We start from the raw sequence: 15,684 nt of genomic DNA, 5'->3' as shown, positions 1-15,684 counted from the left end.
GATTAACTATTAGTCCAGAAGAAGCTGAGTTTGAAAGGAGACAAAATCTATTAAAAGAATCCTCTTTATCATGTACACAAGTCTATCAACTCCAAAATTCAAATGAATTCAATCAAGAAGAAAATTGTAGTACCAAAGACGTGTGTGTTGATATAATCCATTCATTTAAGGGACAAACATCAATTGAAGAACCACTTAAGTGTGAACTACAAAATGCTAATATTAATCTTGTTGAGACTAATTCAGAAACGCTTGAGAAAGACAATCCTCAAAAACATCTAATCTATGATAATACCTATTCTATGCTAAATTATGATCATTATGTCATGAATATTGAAACACCTAATGATGATAGTGATTATGATTTACCCCTTCTTCATCCTGAACTAATTGAGTGGGATAATTTAGACAACCCCGAACTAAATGTCTTTTCCAATGATCATGACTTAGTTGTGTACCTTAACGCTATTGAACCCATCCCATCTAAGATATCTTCTACTATAGAATCAAGTAATGTTTTTCATAGTCAAGAGAATGTCAAACTTTTCAGTCGCAAAAGTGAAATAAAACAAGGAAAGAGACCTATTGTTGAAAACCATTTCATGCAACATTAGATCAATCAAAAGAGAAAATAAAGGGCGTATCTGATGATGAAAACCTCCTTGAGGTGTCAGAGGATGGAAAGTTTGACATTTTTCTTCCATATTTTCAAGAAAGATCTGCTATCCTGATAGAACCAACAAAAGCAATAAACATTGATACATCAAAGGATCCTAAAATACTTCATTTTACTGCCTCATTATTAGAAAAAAAGAGGAAAGAATACATGGAATTCTTTAAGAAACGACAAATAAATTTTTCTTGGTCTTATGCAGATATGTCAGGGCTTAACCCAGATCTTATCATGCATCATCTTAATGTGGATTTAAAAGCAAAACCTGTTAAGCAGAAGCTAAGAAAGATGCACCCACATATTACTCTCCTTGTAAAAATTGAGCTCAAGGAACTATTGGAAGTGGGATTCATAAGACTGGTTGCTTATCCAGAATGGGTTTCAAGTATTGTACCAGTATCAAAACCAGATAAGAGCATAAGAATCTGCACAGATTTTAGATATCTGAATAAAGAATGTCCAAAAGATGATTTCCCGCTACCAAACATTGGTATCATAGTAGACTTGTCAGCAAGGCATGAGATGGTTTCATTAATAGATGGCTTCTCAGGATATAATCAAATAAGAATCACACCTGAAGATCAAGAGAAGACAACTTTCACCTGTGCATGGGGAAGATACTACTGGAATGTTATGCCATTTGGTCTTAAGAATGCAGGAGTGACATATCAAAGAGCTATGATGACAATTTTTCATGACATGATGCATACATTCATGGAAGATTACGTCGATGACATACTCACAAAATCTCACACAAGAAAAGAACATTTCAACATTCTAAGCAATATTTTTGACAGGATGGAAAGATATCAATTGAGATTAAATCTAAAGAAATGTGCATTCAAGGTAACCTCTGGAAATCTCCTTGGGTACATTATATCAGCTCATGGTATTGAAGTTGATCCTGGGAAAGTTAAAGCTATCATGGAGATGGAATCACCTAAGAACATAAGTCATTTGCGATCTTTACAAGGAAGGTTGCAATCAATCCAGAAATTTGTGTCCCAATTGGCCAATAGATGTCTTCCATTTACCCATCTTCTACATAAAAATGTTCCATTCAAATGGGATCTAAAATGTGAAGAATCTTTTTTACAAATAAAAGAATATCTTACGAGTCCTCCAGTACTGATATCACCAACCAAAGGGAAACCATTGTTACTCTATGTCTTAGCAACAAGTGTATCATTAGGCACTCTCCTAGCTCAACATGATGATGAAGGAAAAGAAAGAGTGGTTTATTATATCAGCAGAACACTTGTTGGATATGAGTTAAATTATTCATCAATTGAAAAGATATGTCTAGCAGTTGTATTTGCAACTTAGAAGCTATGACATTATATGTTGATTCATTCTGTAAAACTAATAGCAAAGATAGATCCTCTCAAATATTTGTTGAGAAAGTCAACATTAATGGGGAGACTAGCCAAATGGGTTATGATACTGAGTGAGTTTGACATAGAATATGTTGACCGAAAAGCCATCAAGGGACAAGTCATTGCTGATCAATTGGCTGATGCACCTTTACAAAATAACATGCCTTTGCACATCAAATTTCCTAATGCAGATATCTTGATAGTAAGTACAAACTTTTGGGAATTATAATTTGATGGTTCTTATACTCAATATGGATTAGGTACAGGGATCTTTTTAATCACACCTCAAGGACATAAAATTCTGAAATTGTATAGACTGCGATTTCCATGCACCAATAATACTACAGAGTATGAATCATTGGTTATAGGGCTCAAAATGGCCATTGAATGGAATGTTAAAGAACTACATGTCTATGGTTATTCACAACTTGTCATTTATCAAATAAATGATGAATATCAAACAAAGGATGATAAGCTTATGCCATACAAACAGCTAGTGGAGGAATTTAAAGGACATTTTAAAGAAATCACATTCACCCAAATTCCCAGAAATGAGAATAAAGCAGCAGATGCAATGGCTACAATTGCATCTCTCTTGCAAAATAAAGAGAATCAACAACGTTACAAATTTCTTGTGGAATATATATTAACCCCTACCAGTCAATCCCAACATACCTATCGAATTTGCCATATATTAGGAACTAGTCAATCCCTATACGATCAAACCTACCAATATTTGAAAGATCATATCCTTCCTTTGGAATTATCTCATAATCAATGAAGAAACTTTATCCGCCAGTCCTCTCGCTATACCATTATTGTTGATATCCTATATAGGCATGGTCTAGATGGTACATTATTGAGATGTCTTGAAAAAGATGAATCCGAGAGAGTTCTTAATGAAATTCATGCAGGTATTTGCAATACACACTCAAGTGGTTTAACATTGGCTAAGAAACTTATTCGTATGGGTTAATTTTGGCCTACTATGGAAAGAGATTCATTCACCTATGCTAGAAAGTGTAAACAATGTCAAATTCATGGAAATCTAATTCATCCACCAGCACAAGAGTTATATCCTATGATAGGATCATGGCCATTTTCACAGTGGGGCCTAGATTTGGTAGGAAAGATCAATCCCTCATCTTCTAATGGACATAAGTTTATTTTGGTTGCTACTGAATATTTTACTAAGTGGATTGAAGCAGTGCCTTTAGCAACAGTGATAGGAAAACAAATATCATCATTTATTCTAAATTATATAATCCGTCGCTATGGAGTTTCTATGACCATTATCACTGATAATGGAAGACTATTCAAAAATCAAGATGAAAAAGAGTTATGTGAAAAATTTCATATCCAACATAGGTTCTCTACTCCATATTATCCACAAGGTAATGGTCAAGCTGAGGCATTAAACAAAACTATTTTAAAAATCTTGAAGAAAACAGTCAATGAAGTTGGAAAAGATTGGCACATTCAGCTAAAACCTGCTCTTTGGGCATATCGAACTAGTGTCCGCACTCCAATAGGGGCAACTCCATATTGTTTGGTCTATGGATCAGAATATATGTTACCTATAGAAGTAGAGATACCTTCTCTACGAGTATCCTTGCATGGTCTTATACCAGAAGAAGAACAAAGAGTCTCTCGACTTCAGGAACTAGAACTGATTCAGGAACATCGCCAAAATGCAATAGATCATTTAAAAGTATATCAACAAAGAATGGCAAGAAGCTATAAACACAAAGTCAAGCCGCACATTTTCTATATTGGAGACATAGTTCTAAGGGAAAATCCAAGAAATCAACAAGATCGGGAAAAGAAGGGCAAATTTGAACCAAATTGGCTAGGACCTTTTGTCATAGTAGCAACATATGGATCAAGAGCATGCAAATTATCTACCCCAGAAGGTGATTGGTTTGATGAACCTATCAATTCTATCCATCTCAAGAAATTCTATACTTGAGATATAAAGTCCTGAAAAAAAAAAAATCAATAAAAAGCATATATAAAATACAACAAAAATGCAATAAATTTAGATGGTGAAAACCTGGTAAACAGGCACTATCTAAAAAGTGAGTTCCTCCATCTGTGAGATCTCTTTATGCACCTATCCGCTTCATCCTATCACATCTATTGCTTCCATATATCCTAGCTTATCCATTTCTCTAAACCATTTAGCAAGAAATATGCATCCTACCAACAGTTATCAATCTTTGACATACTTGTCGTAGTCATTGTCTTAGATTTTATCAGCATCTATCAATCTGCATTTGTATCCCTCTATGGTTTGGATCTTGATCAAATTCATACATCCATAATAAATTTTTGTTTCTGCTAGGGGCAAAATCCAAATTCCTTTTGCTAAGGTGATCTTTTGAATCTTTGGAAATCCAAAAAAACCTAGGATTTTGAAACAGATAACGAGCAACAAAGAAATGAAAAATCAAGGCATTTCATCAACAACTGAATCATGAAACTCAAAAACCAAAGAATCAATTAGCAACTAATACGAGATTATCCAAGATCATTCATTAAAATGATTATATCAGTTAATGACCATTAGAACATGTGAATGACATACAAGATTCAGTGTTTATATCTTGATTTTATTGCTAATCATGTACTCTATGCGACTCAAGAATGTCCATGACTAGAGAAGATATGAAGGGGCATGATTATTTTCTTTGATTGTTGTCTATGGTTTATCTCTTACTAGGGTATGAACTTGTCTCAGGATATAATTGGCAAAAGATCAAGGAGGACGTTCCAAGTCATGCATGAAAAGGGATAATCCTTGTCTGTTTTGCAAGCAATACTCAGGTCAACTTGATCAATTATATCAAGTTGCTTGTATTAACTTGCTATATCAAAATCCATGTAAGGAATACTCAGGTCATCTTGAATCATTATGTCAAGTTGCTTGTATTTTTCTTACAACATTTTAAAGCTCAATGATGAAATCAAGCACTGTTACAAGATAGTATATGAAGAATGGCAGTATAAATTTTAGTTAGATCATTTCATTAGCTCATTATTCGTTGCATTATAAGCATTCATTTATTCGTTGCATTATAAGCATATCATTTCATTAACAGATCAACAGTCATAAATAAAGATTGAGTATACTTGGACAAACAAAAACAATTTGCATTTAATCATTGTAGGTGCATTCATTTTAATCATTATCCATTTCATTTTAGTTGCATTTTATCATTGCATTAATTGCATTCAATTAAGTGTATTTCATTAACCATGTAAAGTATCATCATTATCATTTCATAAAGATCATTTAGTTGCATCTTTTTCACTTAGATTCATAATCATTATAAGCATAACATATAAATACAAAACAAATCAATCATTCATGTACAAATCCATATAAATCATCAAATAGAGTATATCATCATTATTCCATTTTATCATTTAGTTGCATGCATAAAATTTCAAAAGAAATATTTCATATAGATCATTTGTATGTACATCATCTTAAGCATTAAGCAATCATTCATTTGCATTTTCATATAGATCATTTGCATTTGCATCATTTAAGTTAAGTAATCATTTTCATTTGCATCCAAAATCATCAAAATCAAAGCAAAAACATTTATCATTAATCATGTAAGTTATTATCATCGTATCATTATTCATCTACTCATTTGCATCCATAAAATCAAAGCATATAAGCATATAGATCATCATATAAAGTAGCATGCATAATAAAAAGCATCATCATATAGAATCCATGTCTGCATATAGATCATCATAAAACAATAAAAGTCCAAGTATACAATGATATCAAATAAACAATACAAATGCTCCAAATCAAATCACAGCTGTCCTGTACCACTACCACTTGAATATGTCTGTCTCTGTGGCTATGGGTGAGAAGATCCTCCAGATGCCTATCTACCATGCTCACCACTCCTCTGAGGAGGTCCCATGACCCCACCACTACTAGTATCCATCAATGCGGTGGTCTGATTACTACCTATTCTCTAGCTCTCTACAACTACCTCCTCATATCATCGTCGCTAGTAAGAAGTCTCCTTCCCAGCCTGAAATAATGCTCTAACAGTGTCCACTGAGAGAGTATCTGATCCAACTTGTTGAATATGATCAATAATACCCTAAGTATCCTATTTTCTCCTAACAGTTGTGTCTCTCTCAATCATAAGAGTCTGTATCTGTGCTCGAAGTTGATCAATCTATGCTCTCAGACTGTCAATAGTATCATGCCCTAGCACATCATGCTCTGGTATAACTACATCTGGCATATCCTGCACTGGTGCAACTTGCTCTAGTAGACCCTGTTGTGGTGCATGAATCCCAATCCCCTCACCACCAACCTGTCCAACTGTTGGAACCTTAGTCTGAGTAACTCTCTGGACCCATCATCTAATCAGGGGAATATGATCCTCAGGATCCTCATCATCACCACCATGAGCTGCAATAACTCTAGGATCTGGCTGAATCTGTCCAAAATCAATACCTCTCCCGCAACCCCCATCCAATCCAGTAACTCTACCTCCTCTCAATGGCAATCCTATAGGTGATCTCATCCCTACCCTGCCAGTATCCCTCCCAATTCATACACCATCTCTCCCACCCATAGGATAAGGTCTCTCAATCCTGCCAGCCGGTCCAAATGGTCCTCCACAGACTCTTAATCGACGTCCTCTCTATCTAGCTCCACCACCACCACCTCCATCCCCACCATCATCTCCACCTCTTCCAGCCTCATGAGAAGCTCTAAGCTCTCATCTACGTCTCCATCTCCTAATAACAAGATCATCTGAATCATCATCATCATCTCCTGATCTAGGAGGAGGATCTGCTGGATCCGTAATCCAAGGAAATGGATGAGCTAATAAATACTGAGCATACTCTGTAGTAACCCCAGGATCAAGAATGTGTAATCTCATATCATATGCCACTCTCAGAGTAGTAATAAACTCTGCACGAGCAATCTCAAATGACAAAGATGGTCCCCAATCTCACCTATCTCTGTATCGCCATGCATATATAGTCACACCAGTAGGCATAGGCTGAATGATACCAAACTATCTCAAAATTCAACCAATCAACTATCGCTCAACAATGAAAGGTGTCCAACTAATAAGATATCTACTCTGCATAATAAGCGGTAATGTTTGTGCATCATCCATCCATGGCTCACAATCAACATATGGTCTCCAAGTAATGCTATCTAAAGAATCAAGCACCCAACGCCAATACTCCATCTTACCTAGCTTATACTGAGTAAGGATACCTGCATAAAAATAAACATATGGATGCCTCTCTCCACAAACTCTATGATGGATAGGCCATGTAATAGCAATGTGCTCCCAACAATAGATCTGTAATAAAGTACATCCTATCGATAAACTAGCACTCTCATCATACACAACCTGGTGTAGATCATGATATAAATGTGCCAACATGCAAACACCCCAAGCATATCACGTCTGATGCTGCATCATGCTGAGAAGAACCTCACCCCATCCAACAGAAAAACCTTGCAATCACCTATCAGGACATATGAATCCTCCAATCAAACCAACCAGAATAACAGGAAGAGTCTCATACTACATCACCATATCTACCCATTGGATCTCTCCTCTACCGATGCTCTCATCAGCAAAAATGACTCTGCAAGCCTCTATACCAACTCGATCTTGATAATCATACTGCACTAGCTCACCAGTCATCGGGATGTGCAGAATCCTATAGACATCTTCAAGAGTAACACTAATCTCACCCGTTGACAAGTGGAAAGTGTTATTCTCGTTGTGCCATCTCTCGGCTAATGTAGTCAACAATTCTCTATTATGTGTAATCTTAGGCATAATAATAAATGGCATAAACCACAGGCATCTATATGTCTAATCTCAGCCTAAGACAACTCTAGAACTAAATGATGTATGGCCGGTAATTTCTCCCAACACTGGAGAACATCAAGTTTCTCCTATTTTTCAAGAGAAATCAATCAATCAATCAATCAAATCAAACTGACTCAATCATCAATTATCAATCAATTAAATCAAACTGAATCAATCAATCAATCAAATCAAATTGAAGCAACTTAAGCTATCAAATCATTTTAAACCTATCAATCATGGTTTATTATCAATAACTGAGTTTGATCAAAAACTCTGCTAAACTCTTGCATTAGAAACTAAATCGGTTTCTTACTAGCTACTTAATCATCAAATCTATCAATCAAGCTAATCAGAGCTACTTAATCATAAAAATCTATCAATCAAGCTAATCAAGAGCTACTTAATCATCAAAATATATCAATCAAGCTAATCAGAGCTACTTAATCATCAAATCTATCCATCAAGATAATCAGAGCTACTCAAATATCACATCTATCAATCAAGCTAATCAGAGCTACTTAATCATCAAATCTATCCATCAAGTTAATCAGAGCTACTCAAATATCACATCTATCAAATCAAGCTAATCAAAGCTACTCAATCCAGTAATCAAAGCTATCTATTGATCTATTAATCATGCAATCACTCAATCAAAACTCTATTTTATCATACATGTGTATCAAACATGTTAAAACTAATCATCAAAGTGATTTTTTAGCTTTTGTACCTATCAACAATATCAAATTTAAACAAAAGTGCTATTTTTTTAAGCATATGCACTAATCAACGATGCATATGTGCTAACTTAAGCAAAAGTGCTAATCAATGATGCATATGTGCTAATCGACCATACATATGCACTGCTTTGTGCATTTGCGCTATCCTATTGAACATAAGCGCTAACAAATGACACATATGTGCTACTTTAAGCAAAAGTGCTAACATTCTATGTAAATGCGCTAAAATACAGAGCAATTATGTTAAAACATTCATTTGTGCTAACCAAAATTGCATATGCACTAAACTAAACTACAAATGCACTAATCTAAAACTCGAAAAAATAAAAAATTTCAAAAATTCAAAAAAGAGTGCCTAAAACATGAAATTTTGAACGAAAACTTGAAAACAAAGCTCGAGATAAGATACATACCAGATACCCATACTCGACTGGCCGCTGATATCGCCGAACTCACTCGAATCGATGACACTCCACTGGAATCACTATTTTGGCCACCTCAGCAAGAATATTCTCTCCAAAAGCTGACAAGGATAACAATGAAGTTAAAATTAGCCTTGGTTAATTTTATATTTACTATTTCAAGAGTAATTAATTTCAACAATGGGGTAATTTAATTTGTTTTTTACAAATGAATTTAATTGACTAAATTTTTTATCACATTATCACGAGATTAATCATTCAAACTAAAATTTTTGACAATTTCATGACCAATCTCCTGAGGGGGCACACAATCTGGATTTTCAATTTCTATTAGACATTATCGAGACTTGATTTAATCTTTGAAACAATGTTGTCTCGACATCATTTCAAAGAGGGGCAAAATGTATACACCTAAAAATTGTCTATGAGCAATTAAATAAATATTTTATATTTATTTAATATTTATTCTTTTATTAAATAGTTCATTTGAAAAGATTAATTAATTTAATTCATTTTCATATCTTTCTATTAATTAATATTTTATTAATTAATTCATTATCCTATTCTTCCGAATTAATTAAATATCTAATATTTAATTATCTTATTCCTCTAATTAATTAAATATCTAATATTTAATTATCTTCTCCAAACAATTAAATATCCAAAATTTAATATTATTCTCCTATGCTATAGTCTCAAATATTAAATAATTCTCAAAATTATTTAATCCCTTTTCCAACTCACCCTCCATCTCCACTTCATCTTCCCTTTGCCAACTCATCAAACATGTGACTAAAGAAATTAATATTCCTTAAATATTAATTCATGATTTATCTTCAACCTCCAAAATTAATGAAATTGTGTACGTACACACATTTCATAACCATTTCCTATATTCTCTCCAACGCCCCCTACATCTTGGGAAGGACTTGAGTCCACTTGTCCTACCATGCCTAAATTTCCTCCAATCATCCCTAGATTCCCTCAGTCAACAACCCAGTCAAGGTGAGATGAATGACACTTGTCTTCTCCTTCTCCCTTTCTCTCAACCTTCACCTTTTCTCATAGCCATTCAAATCTATAGATCTGATCATGACCGTTGATCTAAGCCACATCAACTAATCCTCTCAAAGTCTATAAAATCAAGAGCTTCAGTTGAGAGGAAGTTAGTCTTAAAAAATAGTCTTCAAGCCAATCTTATGCATCCATGAGTTTTTAAAGCAAATAGCAAATATCATTTTAGCAATATAATCATATAGTATTATCATTTTAGCATAATCATGTAGCTTTGCATATCATACTATCAATTAACTACAAGTTATCAGTCCATTCTTCGTATGCCATCTTGGAAGCCAACAGTGCATTGTCTGAGAGCACACCATCTGCAACCAGGAACAGTGGAGTTAGGACACAATGAGACATAAGTCATGAAGGTAAAATAATATTTTATTTTAATATGTATTTCATGTAGTTTCATTGGTGGATTTTGGATTTCCTGTATGCATTTCCATTGTATTTTGCGAAACTAACTTATTGCGGGTAACATTCTGAGGATGAAATTCAAGCTCACACAAACTCAAGTATCATTTCTTAATGGAAAAGGTTTAGAACAAAGAGGTTGTATTGGAACATGTTTCCAGTAAGGAGCAGTTAGTAGATATATTCACCAAGCCTCTACCAAAGGCTTCATTTACCTATTTGAGAGGTGAATTAGGGGTGATGCCCCTTCAAGAGGTGAACTAAAAGTATGTGCTCCACATCCGTCAAGTATTGCAGTGTCCATTCTTTTTCAGGATTGATGTGTTGAAGGATGCTACTCCTTAGGGGGAGCAACATAGTGGAACAGGGAAGCTTGTGCCTCCACTTTGGCATTGTTGTCAAAGGGGGAGAAGATGTGATGCTGAGTGATATCTTTGTATATTGCCATCAATGCCAAAGGGGGAGATTGTTGGCATATGTGCAAGAGTATGATGACATGATGATATTGTATATTGTCATTGATGTCAATATGCGAAGAAGTGAACTGGTATATTGAAGTTAAGCAGTTGGCAAAGAGAACTAGTATGGTGGTGTAAACTGGTATATGTACAATAAGTGAAGTAGTATGCTTGTCCAAGTGAACCGGAATTGGTATGTCAGAATGAGAACCAGTACATGGAATGTGGTAGGACTACCGATTGATAGTCTTAGCTTTAGGGTTTTTGGTTGAAGTGTTCCAAGCCTATGTCATTCAACCGATGACATTGTGTGATGAGTTAGCATTGTAATGGAGATCAGATCATGTTGCCAAGTTAGCCTCGTGCATGTGAAGGATCTTGCATGAAGGAGATTGATCCTATCTTCCTTGGGAATGTGTGAAGTCTTTACAAATGGTGGAGAATGCATGATGGGTTATCACCTCCATGAAGTGGTGAAGAACGAACGATGGAGAATGTCTTGAGATTTGTTCAAGACCATTGTATTCAAATGCAAAGTGCTCAATGGTCAGGATTGAACCAATCAATTGCTTAACCTAAGTGTTTAGGGTTTAGGGTTTATGTTGCTGACCTATCTGTGTTCTATAAGGTTGATTTTGTGTTTCATGTTGAGGTTGTTGACAAATATTGTGTGTGTATCTAAGTGCAGAGATACGTGATTCTTGCTAGACTAGATAAGAGGATTGATACCTGCATAGTGTGTGTGCAGAAGGAAGGAACTAAAGTGGATCTGCATTGGAATTGAGTGCTATTACCAGATCATTGTAATACCTGTTGATCTTTAACTACTTCAACAATTGAAAAATCCCTTAACCGGGTAGCTTTAACCAGCTTGCTGTAAATCCTTTAACAAGGTGACTCAAAGCTATTGAGTTCATAAAATCCTCTAACAAGGTAACCTCTAACAGGGTTTAACCCTTAACCGAGTATTCTAGCCATCCCTAACCGGGTGATCCCTAACAGGATTGGTTCCTAATAGAACCTGTTGTAATAGTCTTTAACCGAACTAGGCTCCTAACACAGCGGACTTATAAAGAGTTCAAAAATAGCTTGTGGGTATTCATCCCCACCATGGTTTTTCCCAATTGGGTTTCCACGTGAAAAATATGTGTTTCATGTGTGATGCCTCTTTCATGTGATGCTTTGTTATTTTCTGTCAAGTGGTGAATCATGTTATGCTAGTAAATTATCATATCTTTGATGATAGATTATCTATTTATGTCTTAGGTTGTATGGAAAGCTAAGTGTTGCGAGTTTATGTCTTTCCCAGTAGCATTGTGTTTAACTGGTAGTAATCTGGTTCTGACCGGTGTTAGTGATTGCCAGTCAAGTTCACTGTTTGCAGTCAAACCAGTTAAGAAAAAGTTTATGTGCCTGTACTGATTCACCCCCCCTTCTCAATACCAGTTTGGTACTCACTGTTCATCATTGAGTTATTAGATAGATCAAAAAACATTATGGAAGACTTCTTAGCTAAGGTTGCACTAAAAAATGATGATGTAACACTGATCAGAGTATCAATAGTTGAGGTTAAAGCTAAACCTGCTATCCCAGATAGTGTGTATAACTGGCAGGTGTTTGAAAATGATGATATAATTCAATTTGTACAATGCATTGATGAATATAAAGGTCAGAAAATTGATTGTCATGCATTAGTAGAAGTAGTAGATGGAAAAGAAACAGTTTTTGGAAATGACATGGTCCAATTAGAAACTAATGAGATACCCAAACGATTAGTGGAATTAGAGGGTATGTTTAATTATAGTGATGGTCATTTGCACCAGAAGTCAACCACTAAACTGGAACAATCAGAAGAGGTAAACTTAGGGAAAAAGTCATCCCCTAAATTGGTGTATATCGGGAAAAAATTGTCTCCCCATATCAAGACTAACCTCATTAATTTGCTAAGAAAGTACAAACATGTTTTTGCTTGGTCTTACGAGGACTTGAAGGCGTATAGAAAAGATTTATTTCAGCATGAAATACCTCGGCATCCTGATGCTAAGCCTTTTAGACAAAAACAAAGACCCATTAACCCCCTCTTAGAACCCAAAATGCAGCAAGAATTGACTAAGTTAAGAGAAGGGGGGACTATAAAGCCCATAAGGCATTCTTCATGGGTATCCAATTTAGTTCCTATTAGAAAGAAGAATGGGGACATAAGGCTCTGTGTAGATTTTAGGAATTTGAATGTTGCTTCTTTTAAGGATAATTACTCATCTCCAAACATGGAAGTTGTGCTACAAAGGGTAACTGGTTGTGACTTACTATCAATGATGGATGGATTCTCTGGTTATAATCAGGTACTAGTAAAGCACTCTGAGTAGTTCAATACTTCTTTTACTACCCCTTGGGGAACTTATGTTTATGTAAGGATGCCATTTGGTCTGAAAAATGCTAGAGCAACTTTTCAGAGGGCTATGGATGTAGCCTTCAAAGAATTTATTAACATCATAATGGTTGTTCACCAGGATTATCTTACATGTTTCTTAAAGAAGGCAGATGACCACTGTGGTCATTTGGAAAAAATATTTTGCAAGGCCTTGGAGTTTGGTGTGTCTTTGAATCCAAAAAAATGCCACTTTACTGTAACTGAAGAAAAATTGTTAGGAAATATTGTTTCCAAGGAAGGAGTTAGGATCGACCTTGAAAGAATTGAGGCTATTAATAATGTGCCTCAACCAAAGAGTGACAAAGGAATTCAGTCCATTCTGGGTAAGCAGAATTTTGTTAGGAGGTTTATAGTTAACTTTGCTGAGATTGTTAAGCCTATTGTTAAGCTACTAAAAAAAGATGCTAAGTTCTCTTGGGATGAGGAAGTAGTGTAGGCTTTTGACAAGATAATAAAGGCTATTCAAGAAGCCCTGGTGTTGAAATCCCCTGATTATAGTAAGCCTTTCTCACTATTCTCTTTTTCTTCTTACCATATAGTAGTAGCATTTTTTCTTCAGAAGGATGATGAAGGTTATGAACATCTAATTGCTTTCTATAGTAAATCCTTGCAGGCTACTGAATTAAAGTACGAGATTATGGAAAAACAAGCATATGCTTTAGTTAGGGTTGTTAAAGCATTTAGGGCTTATCTTGTAAATGCAAGAATAATTGCTTATGTCCCACATGCATCTATCAAGGACATTCTATCTTAGTCTGAGGTTACTGGTAAAAGGTACAGGTGGATAAATAGGATACAAGAGTTTGATCTTGAGATCAAGATCACAAAATTGGTAAGAGGATTAGGCCTTGCTAAATTAATGACTGAATCACATCTTGTTACCATTGATATTAATAATGTTGAAATTGAAAAGTTCATGGTCACTAGTATTGAAATGCAATGCATTTTTAAAAAAATGCAACTTGTCCAAAAGAAATGACCCACAATAAAAAAAGGACACTAAAGTTGAAGTCCCTGAAATATGTTCTTGTTCAGGGAGACTTATATTGGCGAAATAGAGATGGTGCATTATTGATGTGCTTAGAAGATTCCCAAGCTCAAAAAATATTGACAAAGATGCATAATGGAGTATGTGGAGGTCACTATTCAGCAAAGACAACAATTGGCAAGATAATCAGGGCAGGATATTATTGGCCCACTTTATTTAAGAATACCCATAAATATGTCAGAAATTCTCTTCTAAATTGAAGCATGAAGGAGCTTTGCCACTTAACCCAGTTACAGTTGAAGCCTCTTTTGTTCAATGGGGCGTTGATTTTATTGGGGAGATAAAAGAAAAGTCAGGTAGAGGTCACAAATGGATCGTGGTGGCCACAGATTACTTCACAAAATGGATTGAGGCCATACCTACTAAACATACAACTAGTAAAATTGTCATTGAATTTTTAATGGATGATGTACTAACACGGTTTGGTGTGCCTGTGAAATTGATAATGGATAATGCTATGTGCTTCAGGTCAGAGGAATTCACAGATTTTTGTGCTAGTTATGGAATTACTATGTCATATTCCTCACCATATCACCCACAAGGCAATGGCCAAGCAGAATCTAGTAATAAAAGTCTCCTAAACATCATTAAAAATATTCTTGAACAAAACAAGAGATCTTGGGATCAAAAGCTCAAGATAGCTTTATGGGAAGATAGAATTATTGTAAAGAAAGCCATTGGTATATCTCCATTTGAACTGGTATATGGAATACATACTAGAGTACTGGTAAACAATCTCCTCCCTGTATACAAGTTTTTGCAGGCTGAAGAGTTGAAATTGTCAAAACCCATGGAGGATAGAGTGATTCAATTGGTAGAATTGGAAGAAATGAGAACTATGGCTCAGAAAAAGAGTCTAAAAATCTAATTGCAGTCAAAATATCTCTGTGATAAAAGAACTAAAACCAAAAAGTTCCAAATTGGTGATATGGTTCTTCAGTGGAATGCTAGAGAACAAGACAAGGGTAAGCACAAGAAATTTGAGTCACTATGGATAGGCCCTTTGATTGTTTTTGATGTTAATGGAAAGGATTCATATTTTTTGCAAAGAATGAATGGTGAAGTATAGGAATTTCCAGTGCATGGACAATTCCTGAAGTATTACTTCTCGTGACTCATTTTAGTCCATGCACAGTAGCTATAGGAGCTATATATATTAGGTTTGCTTTTATTTT

Source organism: Cryptomeria japonica, chromosome 3 (assembly GCF_030272615.1).
Source record: "Cryptomeria japonica chromosome 3, Sugi_1.0, whole genome shotgun sequence".
NCBI lineage: Eukaryota > Viridiplantae > Streptophyta > Pinopsida > Cupressales > Cupressaceae > Cryptomeria > Cryptomeria japonica.
Note: the sequence above shows the minus strand (reverse complement) of the source record.